Source organism: Lepisma saccharinum, chromosome 9, assembly GCF_977018435.1.
Source record: "Lepisma saccharinum chromosome 9, izLepSacc3.1, whole genome shotgun sequence".
Lineage (NCBI taxonomy): Eukaryota > Metazoa > Arthropoda > Insecta > Zygentoma > Lepismatidae > Lepisma > Lepisma saccharinum.
The window spans coordinates 71,347,446-71,365,480 of NC_139237.1; positions in this window are offsets into that span (position 1 = coordinate 71,347,446).

Genomic DNA, 18,035 nt, shown 5'->3' on the forward strand with positions numbered 1-18,035 from the left:
CGCTGCAGTGCGCTGCTATTGGCTATTGCCATATGCAGGAGATTTGACGCGCACTCTAGTGTCGTTACTGACGCGTTATCTGATTGGTTCCGCTTGCTAGTAGAATGACGTTCTGGCGGGAAGGGGGGTTACGACAGTTAAATCTCACGAAACCATAATGTTCTAATTCGTCCGTTCCTTACCTTTCGGTTCGTCTTTAGGTTCCTTGTATTTCAGGCGAGAATTCTGCTCCACAATAGTGCTGAACATACTTAGAGTTCGTAATCCATTATTTCTTAAGAAACCACGATGAGGGAAGCGAATTGCTTTGTTTACCTGTCGATAGATGTAGGTACGAGCTACATCGCTAAAATACAAGTGCTCAAACAGTCCACAGGTCTAGCATATTACACACATACTTCTCTTTTCGTTTGTAGGACACAGGTAAGGTATATGTAGCGTTCTTCCACTCACTTGGAGTTCTTTCGAACGAAAATTCTACGGCAATATAGCGAAGAAAATGTTTACAAGTGTTTAGGGATATTTATGACGTGTTTGAATCTCCCTTGCATTTCACACGAACATGTAATCTGCTCACGCGATCTCAGCGCCAAAACCATAAAAACTTATCAAGCTTCCTTCAAATCTCAACCAACAGCGTGTTATCTCGGCACAGCATGCACTTGGAAGTGGTTGGCTTATGGTGTTTACATTTTTTCACCATTTTTCCTTTAGTCGGCACGCTTTGAGTTCTTAGCCACGAGAGAAAGGTTGAAAAAGAAACATGGCAGCATTTGTTATGAAATCTTTTGTATGGGATTGAGCCAACTTTTTGATGCGATGAATATTAGCACTTCTTCCTTTTAAAATTCACACATGTTTTGCCATATTTTAAAATGTTTTCCCGTTCTCTGTATCGACATTATTACTAAATGGACTTAGGGGACTTCTCCTGTGTGTGGTAATACTGCCGAGTTAGGATTCCCAGTCACCTTTTTTATTCAGTGGTTTGTAGAGTAAGAATAACATTCCAGACTGTCATGCATTTGAAGCTTTGTAGCGAGCCATAACTTTCAAAGCACCAATGAAAAAGCGAGCCGCTGACGTAATCTCAACCCAGCACCAATCGCTAAACCTCTTGCTCACGCTCTAGATAATTTGCATGCTCGCTAGCTAGATTGGCTCAATCATCTGGGGTTTTACGAAAATCATCTCAGTCTAACATACGTTTCGGTATCAACTCCAAAAGTTAAATTTTATACTAAGCCTGTGAGAGCCAGTATCTACCTACCGACTGCCAACGCCACTCTGCAACCAATTATGGGGTGACGTGTGGTCAGCACGACGAACCTTCAGTCGTTGTAGGTTTTCTGTGGCCAGGTGACGCTCATTCGTACCTCCCCAATTTTCTCACGATGGTGGGTGGACACCTGTCCCATACGCGGGTCAGGAAAAGTTGTTACGTTCCCTCAGGAGACTCGAACCTGCCCGCGTCCCGTAGTCTGAGACCAAAGTTTTATTTATTGATCATCTTCAAGAGGGTAAAATAATAGAATTGATGAAAATATTCGCCAGAAAAGATCTGATTTGCAGAAGAAAAATTTATATTTTCATCGAACCAATGCACCTGACCACAAAAGTGTTTTGACAATTGAGAAATTAAGGGATATAAACTATGAATTGCTGGAACATCCACCCTATTCCCTAGATTTGGCTTCCTCCAGCTCCTATATTTTTCCAAACCTCCTCGCCGATAAGCGTTTTTCATCGAAAAATTAAAAATTCACACTTTCACTATTAGGCCGAGAACTTTTCAGGCTATTCTCGTTCCTATCATCTTACCTTCCACCCTTTAAAATAGAAACTTCAATAAAAACCTCTCTTCCCCAATGTACTTGATGGCCATTTCGTGACGTAATAAACATCACATATCTTCTCATCGACTAATTGCTAAAAGTAAGAGAGATATGGACGTCATTACTTGACCTAATGCTATTCCCCTGGTGGTATTTTTATGTACTTTTTTGTATTTTCCTGCTTCGACAAGATCATCTATCAAAAACATCAATGGCATTTCTGAAAGTAATGACATACTTCAATGTCGGTTTATCGGTTTTTTGTAAAAGGAAAGGCCTCTGGTGTAATGTTACAAAAATATCATAATACCCTAATGAATATCGACACTAATAAACAAGTTGTGTTCACCCACACGCATACACAGGACGTAGTCGTGTAGCATGAACTTTCACAATGTGCAGGGGACATCAAAGGGAACAACTTTTATCGATAATGTTTTGCTGGATGAGGCCTCGTTTCGGCGCTACAAAACGGCATTTGTTGATTGATTGATTGATTTTAAAAATATGAGCAAGTTACTCCCGTTTCGCCAAATGTTCCAAAGAAAAAATTTCACCTAAGCAAAATATTCGGTATAAAGGAAATTCCCGATTTGCCGAATCCCCTTTCGCCGAATATTTTAAAGGAGGGAATTTTTCCATCGCTGGGAAATTTCAGGAACTTAAGTGAAAAATAATTTCAACGAAGTTTTAGTTTACATTTTCAATAGCTGATGAAAGTGAATCTTAAGTAAGAGCTACTTCCAGTGTGGCTTTTAGCAGATAGCCAGTGTCCCAACCAATGTATTCTCCCCTTCTTGATGTCTTCCAGTATTTCACTCCCCTCTGTCAGTTCAACTCATTGTTTCTGTACAGATCGATGAGTCCGCACCTTTCAATCTACAACAAACCTTTTAATATATCGTAACGAGCTATTTTCTCATGTAAGTTTCAACCAATTCGCTCCATCTAACATTTTCTCCAGGTCCACAAAAACTATGAATACGTCCTTCCTCTAGGTATATTTTACGATATAACATTTTAATAAGTTTTCTGTTTGTTTACACATGAAATTTCCCAACGGAGGGAAAATTCTCTCCCTTCAAAATATTCGGCGAAAGGGAATTCGGGGAAATGGAAATTTCCCCTTCGTCGAAAATTTTACTTAGGTGGGAAATCTGATATAATGCGCATCTGGGCCATTCGTCAAAACGGGATTCGGCAAAACGGGAAGATACGGTTAGTACATAGGCTGTTTCTGCCCGTCACTCAATATGGGAATAAGTCCCTTAACTTAAGCTTCATGTCCTGACATCCAGTAGGAATGCTTTAGTTGACGCTGGACTGGCTACCCATTTGCTAGTTTTCGCCTCACACGGTACTTGTTACACCGTACTTGTCGATATTCTTTTGTTCCCATAATGGCGGCCGCGTAAGATGTAAACAACGTATCACTTCACACTTTTAAAGTAAGATAACTATTCAACCGAGAGGAATATTGCTTCGTATTAAATGGTTTTAGGTAGAGAAGAATGGCGCTGATTAAATACATACTTTACAACGTTTACTGAACACGTATGGAAGAATATTTTAGCTTTTTCTATTGTAAACACCGTGCACTCACCATAGACGGTGTAACTCGACGTGCCTTTCGTGCTGTATGTATTATACATTGTAATTGGAACAGCTAACCGAAATGATCGATGAAATGCTTTGGTGTGAAACTGTAAAGTATTATCTGTTATAAGATTTTTGGAAGCATTTACGTAGCATTTATGCTAGCAAAAATGTTGGAAATGTTTTCGTCTAAAGCCGGCTTAAAGGTGGACGGGCAATTTGGAGAATATTGTAGGAGAATTACTGCTTTGTGCTTTTATTAAAAAAGGAAAAAGTATGAACTAGAGATTGGCTCGAAAAAGAAGGTAATCAATGCGTCACGAACAAGCTTTTTAACTCGGGTTTGCATTATTCATACATGAGATTCGCAGGATTAAAAAAAAAGTCGAACATTTATTAATACACTTGTAATAATAAGGATTTTCATTTTCAACTAATCATATTTGTCACGTACACATCCCATCGCTTTGCATAAATACCTAAATATTAATGAACTGAACACGAATGCACTGCACATCATCTCTTTACTTTTATTTTTTTTACAGAGAAACAGAGAGACTATAACATAAACAGCCAGCACTCGGAAACCGCAGACAAAAAACGCTCCTTTGCAAACTCACAGATTATCTTCACATGGCCAAACTTTGATCTGATTGGGTGTTTCACAGCATCCAGTCGAGGAAAGCTAGTAGCAATTAGAACATGTCCTAATCCTCCAAACCAGTCAAGCAGTCAGCCAGGCGGCCATGATTTCTACCTAGAAAGTCAGTTCAGCGCTAACTAGGGCATTCCTACTAGAAATCCAGTTGTGTGTGATAGGTAGATGGTAGATGGCGTTGAAATTTCTGTGGTTGTGGCAGCACTTATTACTGCCTCACTTGGCCATTCCGTGAAAGAAGTGAAAAATCACTTTTTCTGTTTTTTGAGGAGGAAAGTTAAAATTTGCCTTATCAGCAAAATAATGTTTGCAAATGAGTACTATATAGGTTGGATATGCGATAAAAACACCATTGAGTGTAATATCGATTATATTAATGGAAGAGCTGATACTCATCCTCAACAACATCCGCCAATAATGCATATAGTATAAAATTATTAAGTGCCAGTTGCAACCGTCATTTTGTGCAGCGTGGTTGTACACATACAGGATAAAGGAGCCGTTTTTAGAGGGCTCGTATTATAGGTACGTTTCAATTCCATCACACATTTTTGCATTGTGGCTTCGAGCAGCCATGTTTGAGGTCAGTTCTTGTAAGCATACGAAATTCAAGGGGCCGGCGGAGATACTAACACACACATTCGTGATTTAAAACAAACGTGCAGTTGTAGCATATGTAACGAACGCAATGTTGTGGATATTTCCTTGCAAACGACAAATAAAATTGGCCACAAACATGGCGGCTGTGCGTATCTTGACGTCACATGAAATTCACCTATTAGAAGCAAGGCTTCAACGATCAAAATGTTCCTGATAAAAGTTTTCGCCTTCGTGTCCTCTACACGCTGTGGTGTTATCCCTGTGTGGCCTCTTCCACCAGCGCCCCGATTTTTGCCGGTATTAGAATTATCGGCTTCCTATTGCGCGAGACGCTTGCAACAATCTACAGTGGCCTCTGCAAGGGTCTTTTTACTAACGCATAAACTAGGGTGCCAAATCCCGGAGGGTACAGAGGGAATTCCCCCACCAACGATTTTGTCCTGAAATTCCCCCCCACACCAAACTTTAACGGGGAAGTGTTTTTGTTCTGAAAACAAACAAACAATTAACTTAGTTTGCGAGTCGAATATACCTTACTGGAATAATATCGAAAACAACACAAAGAACGGACAACAAAGAGCCTCATCTCTAAGGGCACAGAACCCAGCAATCCCCAGAACAAAGAAATTAATCCGACTTGTTATTTCTTCTCCATTTCTCATCGCCTTTCGTCAGCTAGCGTAAAGTATATAAATATATTAACAAAACACATAATAGCATTTAGATGTGTATTGTATATAGGAAACTACGTATATTTTATTTAATGTCTCTTAATTTTTGCTCCTCCCCCCTTAGTCACGCAAATCATTGCTCATAGCATATTAAAATCTTCAATTTGCAATCGAATTTTGAATGAAGGACAGTCGATATAATATATTGTATATTTTATAATACGTATAATTTGATTATTTAATAATTGACACATATTTAAAGACATTATATATGTATTGTATGTGTGTGTATATATATATACAGGGTGACTGGTAATTAGATGTAGTCCCTGAAAGGGGTTAAAGTAGAGACAATTTGCAATAAATTTGACCGTATGATACCCCGTCCGAAATAGTTTTCGAGATAATCGAATTTCTTTCGTTTATTTAAAAAATGACAATTTTCCACATAAAAAGATGAATTGAGAAAAAACTGCTCATTGTATGGAACTTATTTAAGCATTTTCTGATAGCTAACAAATAAGTGGTTTGTTGAAAAAAAAGGTTTTTCCAAATAACAATCACATGTAAGTACCGGGTGGGTCTAAACTTACAAGTGATAATAAAAAAATGCACTCTTAGTTTACTTGGCAACGTATTAATATCAAAAATGGTATGACACGAAGCGTACAAATTACTTAAATTACTTCCTTGTGCCATCTGCCATCCAACAAGGTACAAATGTTGCTAACATTCACATTTGTGTACAAGAAATACTACTTCATTCATCTTCATGTGAATGGAACCAATGAACAATACAATTAAAGAACATTACACGTCTTGCTCAAAGTGGGCAGGGCACCTCCGTTACAAATGCAGGTACTCAGGTTTTTAAGGACATTTGTTCTCTTAACTCGTGATGTGATGGTGTCCTTGATGTGTTGACCAGTGCCCACTTATATACCATATACACACACACACACACATACATACACACACATACATACATACATATACATACATACAGACACACACTACTTTGTGTGTGAGGGAGAATGAGTGTGTGTGTGTCTGTCTGTCTGGTCCTCCCTCCCCCACCAATGTGCAGTGATTTCGTACCCTGACATAATCAGTATAATTGTTTAAGGCTACCAGGTGAACATTTATTTCAATAACGTCGAAATGTTAACTGATCCTGAAAAAAACGACAGTGGCATAAAAGAGCATGAATTTCTCCCTGTGTTGGAACTTGAAGCGGTATTTCAATTGGTTTATTAAGCCAGATACGATCTGTGAAAAATACGATGAATAAGTAATTACAGGATCTCATACAGGGTGTCGCAAAACTCTTGCAACAACGCTTAGGTGCTGGTAGATATCATAAAAACAAGTAACTTTTCCCTATAAAGTTTACCTGGAAAGCACTTAGTTTCTGCGCTATAAGCGCTTAAAATCTATCCTGTACGTATGCAACCCAACACAGCAAACGCTTGCTCTGACATAACTACCAGGGGCGCGTGACAGGGTTGCCACTAGCGTTCCTCGTTAAGAGAGACGACTTGAAAACAACAACTTGGGAGTCTTGCCTGAGCAAAATCCAAAACATTAATGATACTTGCGATGTTGTAAGAAGCATTGACAGTATTTTTAAACTGACCAAGACAAATAATGGGCAGACTGAAATTCAAGATTACGCATTCTAAAATTTCTCTATATAATTGATTGATTGATTTGGTTTATTTTAATTCGCATTTCTGCCACCTTTGGCTAATCGCGAAGATGAGGATGATATAATGAAATAACAAATTACACCAATGTCTAGGTCAGGATTGAAACCCGAGACACCTGGCGCCGTAGCGAGCTGTGCTAACCACATCACCACGAGTGTTTCGTGTGTCATGCCATATCAACAATTGCAAGGGATACGTGAGATAGGGGAAATCCAAAGTCATCCACAATACGAAGAAACCTTCGGGGCTGGTGTCTACAGCGCCCGCGTAAGAAACACAGAGCAAAGCGTTATGAGGCCAAGGTCACAAATAGCCAACATACAATACTTATTTTAGAAAACGGTGGCAACCTATGAATTTTAGCGACAACTGATATGCATGTAAGAAAAAATTATGTGTTTTAAAAGTGGGTTTCAAGAAAATTCTAACGATTATTTGCAATACTAGGAATATGCGAGTTAAAAACTTTCTCTCTCCCTTTCTCTTCACTCAAACTGGTTCATCCTGAATGCTCTATTAAAGAAGTTGTTGGTAGAAATTAACATTTCATTGAAAGGAATTAAATTGAGTTCGGTGCACACTGCCTGTACTAGTTTGTTCCGCACTTCACGATATCGCTTGATATTGGTACATACATCAATAGAAATCCTAGTAATTTACACTCTTTTCATGTGTGGGAATTAGGTTTCTCATTTTGTTTCTTTGTTTCGCATTCTTATCATAGAACGTGAAAAAAAAAATCAAATGGAAACCACTGAGTACACGTCATAAATTGTACATATTTATCATTCATTGTAGAAACTTGATACCAACATTGAAATGTACGAGTAACATTTTCGGAACGCACCAAAATGTCAAATTTTAGTTCACCCTGGAAACAACGTTTTGTAGCAAACGAGCGAGATTTTGACATCTAGATGAATTTCCGGCATAACTCTTCTGAATTTCTATTCTTCTGATTGTACGTCATTTTTCTGCACTTTTAGGCAAATAGTAAATAAGAGGACGAAATATCCAGTTGCACCTTTGTCCAGGTCGGAACTCGTGTCCGGAACATTCGGTAGAGAGATCATGTGTTGATCACTAAACGTACTCAGTCACCGAAGTGGCTCAAGAATATTCATCTGCCGGAGATTTTTGTTTCCTTTCAGTATAGAGGATTGGTTGCTTTTTATAACGAACTCGATTCGCAATAGCGCTAGTTCACAATTTTCTAATAAATATATTGTAATAACATTACAGTCTGCGTGTTCGAAACGAGACAGCAAACACATCATGTTTACATTTGTTCGTTCGTGGATTTCGCCTATCTCACGTGTCCCTTGCAATTGTTGATATTGCATGATGCACGAAACACTCCGTGGTGATGTGGTTAGCACAGCTCGCTACGGCGCCAGGTGTCTCGGGTTTCAATCCTGACCTAGACATTGGTGTAATTTGTTATTTCATTATATCATCCTCATCTTCGCGATTAGCCAAAGGTGGCAGAAATGCGAATTAAAATAAACCAAATCAATCAATCAATTATGGAGATGTTTTATTACCTATTCGATCTCGGCAGAACACCTCTCACTCGTTTATTTCGTCATTTTTCACATTCGTACTTACCTATTCTGCATTGCGAAAGATTCTTTAAGGTGTAATTTTGCTTTTTTCACAAAAATAATTTGAATTTTTCACCTTAAGAGTAGTTATTGTTCTTCCTTTTTTCGCTTGCGTAACACAATATGGCGGGAGCAGCTTGATTAGCGTGGTGGATCATGTGGGTATGCAGTGTTTCCAACCTTCGTAACCGAAAAATACCTGAATAGCCCCACAAACCATTGACGGATAGCCCCGACAACCATTGACGGATAGCCCAAAAAACCATTTACGGATAGTCCCACAAACCATTTCCGGCAAGGTTAGGTTAGGTTAGGCAAGCATAGTTAAAATTTTGTTCGTAAAACAATGCGACACACCTTTAAAAAAAATCAACTTACATCACCTTCATTTCTTGCAAAACAACGGCTTGGTTGGAAACACTGACCGGGGGTTACGTCATGAAACGTAGGGAACATCCGGTTCACTTAGAGGAAGCAAATACAAGAAACGGCAATTGTGCGTCGGAGAGATATTTTTCTTCAAAAATACATGATTTCCCGGTCGAATAGATTACACGATGGAAGAAATTACGTCCACTAACTTTCAGAATGCTACAGAAACTCATTTCCATAAGTAGTTTCTTCTGTAAAAATTAAGAAATCCGTTCTGCCGAGATCGAATAGTTATCGATATTTGAGAATGAGTAATCTTGAATTTGAGTCTGCCCATTATTTGTCTTGGTCAGTTTATAAATACTTTCAGTGCTTCTTACAACATCGCAAGTATCATTAATGTTTTGGATTTTGCTCAGGCAAGACTCCCAAGTTGTTGTTTTCAAGTATCTCTCTTAACGAGGAATGCTAGTGGCAACCCTGTCACGCGCCCCTGGTAGTTATGTCAAAGCAAGCGTTTGCTGTGTTGGGTTGCATACGTACAGGATAGATTTTAAGCGCTTATAGCGCAGGAACAAAGAGCTTTCCAGGTAAACTTTATAGGGAAAAGTTACTTGTTTTTATATCTACCAGCACCTAAGCGTTGTTGAAAGAGTTTTGCGACACCCTGTATATTCCTCATGGAAAGGCAACTTCAAATTACGTCTAATCAAATGGACATTTCGACACTTCCAACTCAAAATCTTGAGCATATTCTCTTTACGTTCAAAGGCCTGCACAAGACCTGGAGCAGACCCGTTCGCGAGACATCGCTCCTAAAATGCCATGCAACCTGCGCAACACCCTCGCTTGAGCAGCTTGTCTGCCCACCTGCCCAGATCATTCCTGGCAGGCATTGTAGACCCGCCGGGTACCCGCAGTCTTACGATACCTAGTAGGTCTCAGTTCGTTCTTTCCATCAACTGCAGACCCCTCCCTCTGCATGACGTAGTTGCTTCGAGTAGAAACTGCACCGGGCCCACACCGTTCTGCAGTGTTGCCAACTGCAATAGATTTTCACTACTTAAAAAAGGGAACTCGAAGCTACGTAAGCCACATCACCAATGAAATGAGATTTACGAATGTTGCTACCCCCCCCCCCCCCACACACACACATTGAAATAGGTTTTCCGTGGGAAAGGATCCATAAGTATATGTCGTAAACAACCAATATATGTATATATAGTGATATAGGGCAGGACTGAAACATGTCACGTTCGACGCTGAGGTCGCGAGTCAAACAACACACTGTTCTACTGCGAACACCAGGGCCGTAGCCAGCCAGGGGCATTGCCGTTACCCTCGTTTGGGGGGGGGGGCAAGTACTTGGATAAACGTAACAACAACAACAATCACAATAATAGTAATAAAGTAGCATGAAAGGCACTATTACCCTCATAAATCAAGCAAAAAAGAGGTAGAAGTCGGTTCTCACGCATTTGTGTTGAAACAGAGGATTATAAATATTTTTTTTCAACACGTCAATTTCACATTAGCTAATAATGGAAAACAAGCACACAAACTATTTTTGAAAGAAAGAAAGTGCATGATAAATGCATTCCGAATGTACATACATATGGCATGTAAAATTTCCATCTACAATATTTTCTTTTCACATGGAGCGACGTATTACATAATCAATTCATCCAACTCGTAACAAACCAACATTAATAGCAAATAATATCACGGGCCGCCATAGCATTCTCTGTTTTAAAACTTTTCTCACTTAGATCGTTCGGCGCTCAGGGCCGAAGTCCTCCTAGGACTTCGTAGGATTTAGTAGCTACGTAAGTAGGCAACACTGGCTGCAGCCATCCACGTGGTGATGAAACACCTGGAGCGACACGCTGCCGGAGGGCTGTTTCCTTCCAGCAGGTTTTGCAGGCGCCCGGGTCTTGTTGAATGCCCAGTTACCTTGTAAGCGCAGAGCGCCTTGAAGATCAAGAACCCGGGTAAATACGCAAGTCGACTCGTTGCCGTGGGCAGGCGAGCAGGTATACCTGTCCTCGCGGGCAAGCGGGCAATGGGTAGGTAAAAGGCAGACTATGCTGGCCTCTATTTACGTTCATATGTTTTTCTACGCCGTCGCAAGTTTGATATTCCAGAGAGAACAAGTAAAATAAGACTCCCGTAAGTGTAACGCTACGTTTTCTCCTCATACAGCGGACAGAACTCTCTTTCCGCAGCTCGCCGCGTGATAAGGTCGGAGGGGGAGGAGAAGTTTAGGGCCCTCGCGTCTGGCCGGACACAAACTGTTCCTTCTGACCTTAAGCGGATAGGAGGAACATGTAGTTGGAAAGAAACAGAAAGGAAAAGGATGGAGAAATATGAATGAAAACAGGAGATTTTGCTGGATATTCCAAGGTTTTCGATCAACGTGGATCTTTTGGGGTGCGAAATCATTGAAGAATGGTGGGGGGAGGAAGAACTTAATCTACACACACACACACACACACATACATATACATATACATATAAACAAATATTATTATCTGATAAATACATTATGTTATTAAACATAAAACAAATTGCTAAAATAAAATAAAAATATAGTATTGTTAAATACATACAGCCTAAAGGAATTAATTTGTTACTTTTATGTACATCAGACATTTATATAGTATGGTAGCACACAAATTTCTTTACTAACTCGTTAAGATGTCAAATTGATTTTTGTATTTGAATTTAAAACTTTGGGTGCGTCAGCACTTAGGCTACTTTGCAGCCGTAGCACTATACGGGGCTCAGCCCTTATCATAACAAAAATAAAACACGTTTCTGAGGATTAAAATTTTCTTACCTTGGTTAAAAACCGAGGATGTAAAAAGGCACTCAGCACACACAAAACACAGGACACCACACACACAGTCCTACGAAGGATTATACTGGCTGTATGAGTAGTGCAAGTGCACGGGTACCACGCCCGAAAGTGAGGCTCGGTGAGGCTCGCCTTAATGGACTTGTCTCGTAAGGCAATGAGCCTCATTTTCTGGCAGTGTTGCCAGCTGCTTACTCGAAAAAATCACCAAGGTTTTTTTTTTGGGTCTAACGTAGCCTCAAGCAAGGAGCTGGCAATTTTGCTTGAGGCTCGCCTTAATAGATTTTTCTTGTAAGGCATAAGCCTTATTTTTGCAGTGTTGCTAATATTTTACTCGAAAAAAATCACCAAGGTTTTTTTTCGGTCTAACGTAGCCTAAAGCAAGGAGCTGGAAATTTTGCTTGAGGTTTGTGTTACAGGGTATAAAGCAAGGTTGCCAACCTACTGCTTTTGCCATAGCTTTTTACAAAAAAAAAAAAAGATAGAGGAGAGAAAGAGAGGGAAGAGTTAAACAACCGATAGTTTACCTACAGCTTTTCTTGGTCTAACCTAACCTAAAACAAGGAGCTGGCAACTTGCTTGAGGGTTGGTTTACAGTGCATAAAGCAATTTTTGCCAACCTACATATACTAAACAAGGAGAGTTGGTACTGCCGTAAAAGAGATAGGTGGGTGGGTGGATGGCAACACAATACACGCGCACGTGTGTGTGCGTGTGTGTGTATAATATGTAGCATTATTAACTAGAGTGTGTTGGCAATTTACTTCCAACTAAAAAAATAGAGATGTCGACGTTGGTGTAAGATGAAAGAGAGAGAGAGAGAGATTTATGGCCGGCAACAGTAATAAACGAATGCGCCATATCGTAATTTTCCAACTCCGGTATATCGTGATTTTTGTAAACCTCTCTCGGGGAAACGATGTGCCACGCACACACGCACGCGCGCGTGCGCACACACACACTTATATTATAACACAAACAAACAAACAAATTATTAATAATACTTGTTTTTAGGATTCCTGGCCCCCATAACCCCGCCAAGAGTGCGTGGTGCCCAACCAAAAAAAGTAAAGGTTTACAAATAGGAATTGGCAACACTGACGAGGCTCGAATTATTATTTGAGGCTCGAAATTATTATTTGATGCTTGTTGGTGTTGCCTACCCACAGGAGGAGGGGAAAGAGGGGGGAGAGGAGAAGAGGGGAGAGAGAGAGAGGAGGTACTATTAGCGCCATCTATTAGCAAACAATAGAAATAAAAAGTAGGGTCAAACTTTTTCAACACCCAAACATTTTAAACGTCCTCACGTAGTAATACGATCTAGCTGAAGATGTTTAAAAGAGTACTCTTAGTCGACGAAGCTAATTGCTAGGGCCCTTATATTGCTAAAATATTTCTTGATTTGCATATTTCTCATACCGCCATATGTTGTTCTAGTTGACTTCTTCCAAAAAAATGCTAATTAGCGAGAGTTAATTAAGCAAGGGCAAGTAAAAGAAGCAAAATAGAACATATGTGCCGGCGTGAGAATATGTAAAAATTCGATTCAGAGGTGGATCGAATTAAAGTTGGGGGATATTTTGCATTTTTTCCCTATAATGTACAAAACATTTACCGTACATAATTTTTCTATTTACAATAAGAGGAATGTGTGACAATATCCATATTAATTAGGAAAGTATGTTGTATGCTAGGTTAGCTAATTGTGTCTTCTACAGCTTCACTGTAAAGAGGGAAGATGGAAAAAAGAGCTCTACGGAAACTGACGCTTTTAACAATATTGTACGCCGCTGTGAAAATTACATATAAATAAGACTTAAGCGTATTATCTGCTTTCATGTCAGATTTTACCGACCTGTGTTTAGGTGACAAGCGACCTGCTCAAATATGATACTGTTGACAATATTGTACGCCGCCGTGAAAATTACATATAAATAAGACTTAAGCGTATTATCTGCTTTCATGTCAGATTTTACCAACCTGTGAGCTGTAGTGTTTAGGTGACAAGCGACCTGCTCAAATATGATACTGTTGACAATATTGTACGCCCCGTGAAAATTATATATAAATAAGACTTAAGCGTATTATCTGCTTTCATGTGAAATTTTGCCAACCTGTAAACTGTAGTGTTTAGGTGACAAGCGACCTGCTCAAATATGATACTGTTGACAATATTGAACGCCCCGTGAAAATTATATATAAATAAGACTTAAGCGTATCATCTGCTTTCATGTCAGATTTTGCCAACCTGTAAACTGTAGTGTTTAGGTGACAAGCGACCTGCTCAAATATGATACTGTTGACAATATTGTACGTCCGTGAAAATTACATATAAATAAGACATAAGCGTATTATCTGCATTCATGTCAGATTTTGCCAACCTGTAAACTGTAGTGTTTAGGTGACAAGCGACCTGCTCAAATATGATGGGTGGATGGTAATATAGTATGTGTGTGCGTGTGTGCGTATAATATGCAGCATTATTAACTAGAGTGTGTTGGCAATTTACTTACAACTAAAAAAAAATAGAGATGCCAATTTTGCTGTAAGATGAAGAGAGAGAGAGATTTATGGCTGGCAACAGTAATAAGCGATGTTTTTTTTTTCTGTGCAATATGACATTATAATGTTACTGTAGTTTTTGACGAGGATTACGAGTTAACTAAAAAAACCTGCAACTAGAGAGAGTCGCCAACATACACATGCTATTGTAAGAGAGATGGATGACTGAGAGGGGCAGCATTTCTGGCTATTCACAGTAGACCCAAATGGAGAGTTCACAAACCGAAAGTGAGGCTCGGTGAGGCTCGCCTTAATGGTTTGCTCTTGTAAGGCATAAACCTTATTTTCTCGCAGTGTTGCCAACATCTTACTCGAAAAAAATCACCAAGGTTTTTCTCCATGTTCCGCGTGATCAATCTTCTTCTAATTTCAAACGACAGTGTTCACTATTACTGTCTCAGGAATGTTATGTTGTTTTTTTCTCTATAAAAAAGAGAGATTTGTGTTGATTGTTTGGTTAAAAAGAATTTCCTAATTATTAATTTCAAACATTCCTAAGTGTTTGCTTAAAGATTGATGTATTAATCTGTTAAGAATGTCATATTAATAATACCGGCTCGGAAATGTCATGTCTTCTTCCTCTATAGAAGGTCATATAAATATGCTAATTGGTTGGTTAAGGGGGATTTTTTGATTAGTAAATTGAGGTTATAAATACGTACGTATAAAGGTTTTGCTAATATGGAATGCTAAAGCTTAGTACTTGGCTTTCTCAGAGATTCGAATTCTATTAGGTTAAACAGCATAGAAATTTCACAGCAAGAATTCTCATATTTACTGACGATATTTTTAACAACCTGTGTTTTGATTCCACTACAAAAACTGTATACAAAATATGCAGTCCCTAGAATGAGATGGATGAGGCTTATGAACCTCGACCTATACAGTTGTACAATCTGGCAATGAATAGATGTTGTTTTTTTATTAAGCATAGCAGAGTGTTTTCGCTTATTTTAATATCAAGCAACAATGTTAGAAAGTGGCCCCAAGAATAAAATTTAAAATCACTAATGTGATATGAATTTTTTTACTTGTGTGTATTTGAATATGAAAGTAAAATATTTTGAATAATTGAGGAGGACAATCACAAGTAAGCTTGCAATGGTATTGGGAGGTGTCACGAGTTCAAATTTTAGACGATTTCTGTTAATCTGCTAAGGCGATATCAGTACGAAAAAATTTGTAAAAAAAAAAGAGGCTAATGGCAACGATGAGGATGAATAATGATAATTATGATGAAATTGATGTGTGGCACTTAGAAAACAAAAACTTCAAAGTGTATTGCACCAACAGCTACAATTGTCCCCCTCTCCTCAAAATACAAGGCAGTTAACAGAGGTGTGTATATTTGTTGGTTTACGAGTCTGAGGGCTTAAGTTAGTATATTCACTATAGCTATACATATTAAAAAAATGAAATGACCTGAACAATAAAATATAACAATACCGATTCTGGTTTTTTGTCGGATGACGTAGTGGTAACGTTTGTTGCAATCACACCTCTGATGGTGTATAAAACTTAAATGTTTTGCATAACATGAAATATTGTTAATGGGAATGTGTTGTTTCTAATGTTAAATATAGAAAGCAGATAACAAGGAAAAAAAAGAAATAATGTTGCAGGTAGATACGGAGCCTCAGCCCAAACACATATATGATCAGACAGGATGTCAACGATGCATTCATAACTAACATGTGATTATTCAAAAATTGAAATAGTACAGTAAAAAACAACTAACTAACTAACTCTCTATGTTTTTTTTTAAACCGGCACGAATGAGAAAGAAATAAAGAAGATTTTTACAGGAATCTTGTTGGGAAACCTGATGGTAAAGGACCAAAACGAACATGGAGATGAATCTAAAAGAAATCTGTAAAGATTGGAATAGAATATATATAAATTTTGCTCAGGATAAGTACAAATTGAACTGTAACTACGAATTTTCAGAATCAAGAGTGCTAGAGAATTAATTAATTAATTAATATTTAATATAATAAAGGTAGTAATATAGTATTCTTATTGAGAAGAGAATTTCTAAAAAACTTATTTTTCCTCGTACGTTTACTAATAGCAGTTACATTTGACATGTTTGACTAATCGCGAATCAACGTACGGAAGCCGTTGGAAGCAGTTTGAAGACTGAAATGGCTATGGAAGGACACTTATTATAATGTTAATATCTTAGTATAATGTTTTGAGAATTGCTTCTCGATAATGTTTGGTATATAATTTAATCTGTTGTTAGATAAAATACATAATTATCAGAATTTAAGGATGGAAAAATATGAAGAGTGAATAAATAATACGTTTGACTAATCGTGAAGATAAGTATCACAGTACGTTTTATCGTTTCTTATATAAACGTTGAAACGTTTAAGAACGTATAAGAACGTTTACTGAAACGTTTCAACGTGCGATGACCAATCGTTATCAGGCCAAGGGGGAACCATATTGACGCCACCCACACGGTCGGCAGCCATCTTGATGTCCGCCATCTCGAATTCAACTTCAGAATTTTAAATAGGAAGGGGGCCGTGCGACATATCAAAATGGGCTAGAATTTCACGAGAAATATAATAGTGAAGGTTTTTTCTACATATCTTTAACCAGTAAAAAGTTATGACTTAATTCTTGTACCAATTTGCTCTTTTTCGAGGTGTTAGAAAAATGCCTTAAAATTTGTTTAGCACTTCGGTAATGCATCGAGATCAAAGTGACGTCTATGGAGAGACGTTCGCATGCCATTGCACATTATTTTAATCGGATACATCCATGAAGAGCTGTGCATTATGAATGGTTGTCGTGAACAATTTACAGTGTGACGCTTCCATTGAATTAAAAATCCTTCACAGTGACAAGGCTAATGTTTATGTTCATAAGGAAGTTTATAAACAGAATATGTGACCCTTGTCATCTGATAACCCATTTTCAACAGATCAAAGCTGAATGGTTAGTGTTGGTAAGTTAATGGTGTGGCGTGCTGTGTGGAACACGATTGGTTAGTCAATTTTCCATCAACAAAACCTTAAATGTTTAGGGCTACTTGGATTTGTTAATAAACAGTTTTTTTCATCCTTGCTTATGGAAGAAGGTATTTTTTACAGAGTTTTTTTTCAATAGGGAAGAACACCAGAACACTTCCATAAATTGTCTGCAGTGCATAAAATATGTAAAACCTTATTTTTTTTTCATCAGTTTGATAAATACCCACACAGACTATTACTAAGCATAGAAAATTATTGCAAGCGACTCCACAGTTGTCTTCTATCAATGTTCGTTTTCATTTTGTACAAAAAAGCGATAGAGACATGCATCTTACACTGATTATTAAGTTCGTCTGTTTGAAACTTTACGTTTAGTTTATGTTTTAAAATAAAATAAATTTTCTGTCTTGGTCAGCATATTGAGTTTTTCATATCATAGAAACAAGGCTTAATGGTGTTGTAGCAATAAGTGTGTGACACCTAGAACCTCCACAAATATCTTCTTTGTGTTCGAAATTAACCTGTCCACTTCCACACTTTAGCAGCACAAGAAATGTTAACTGAAAGGCAATATCCTAACTGAGCAT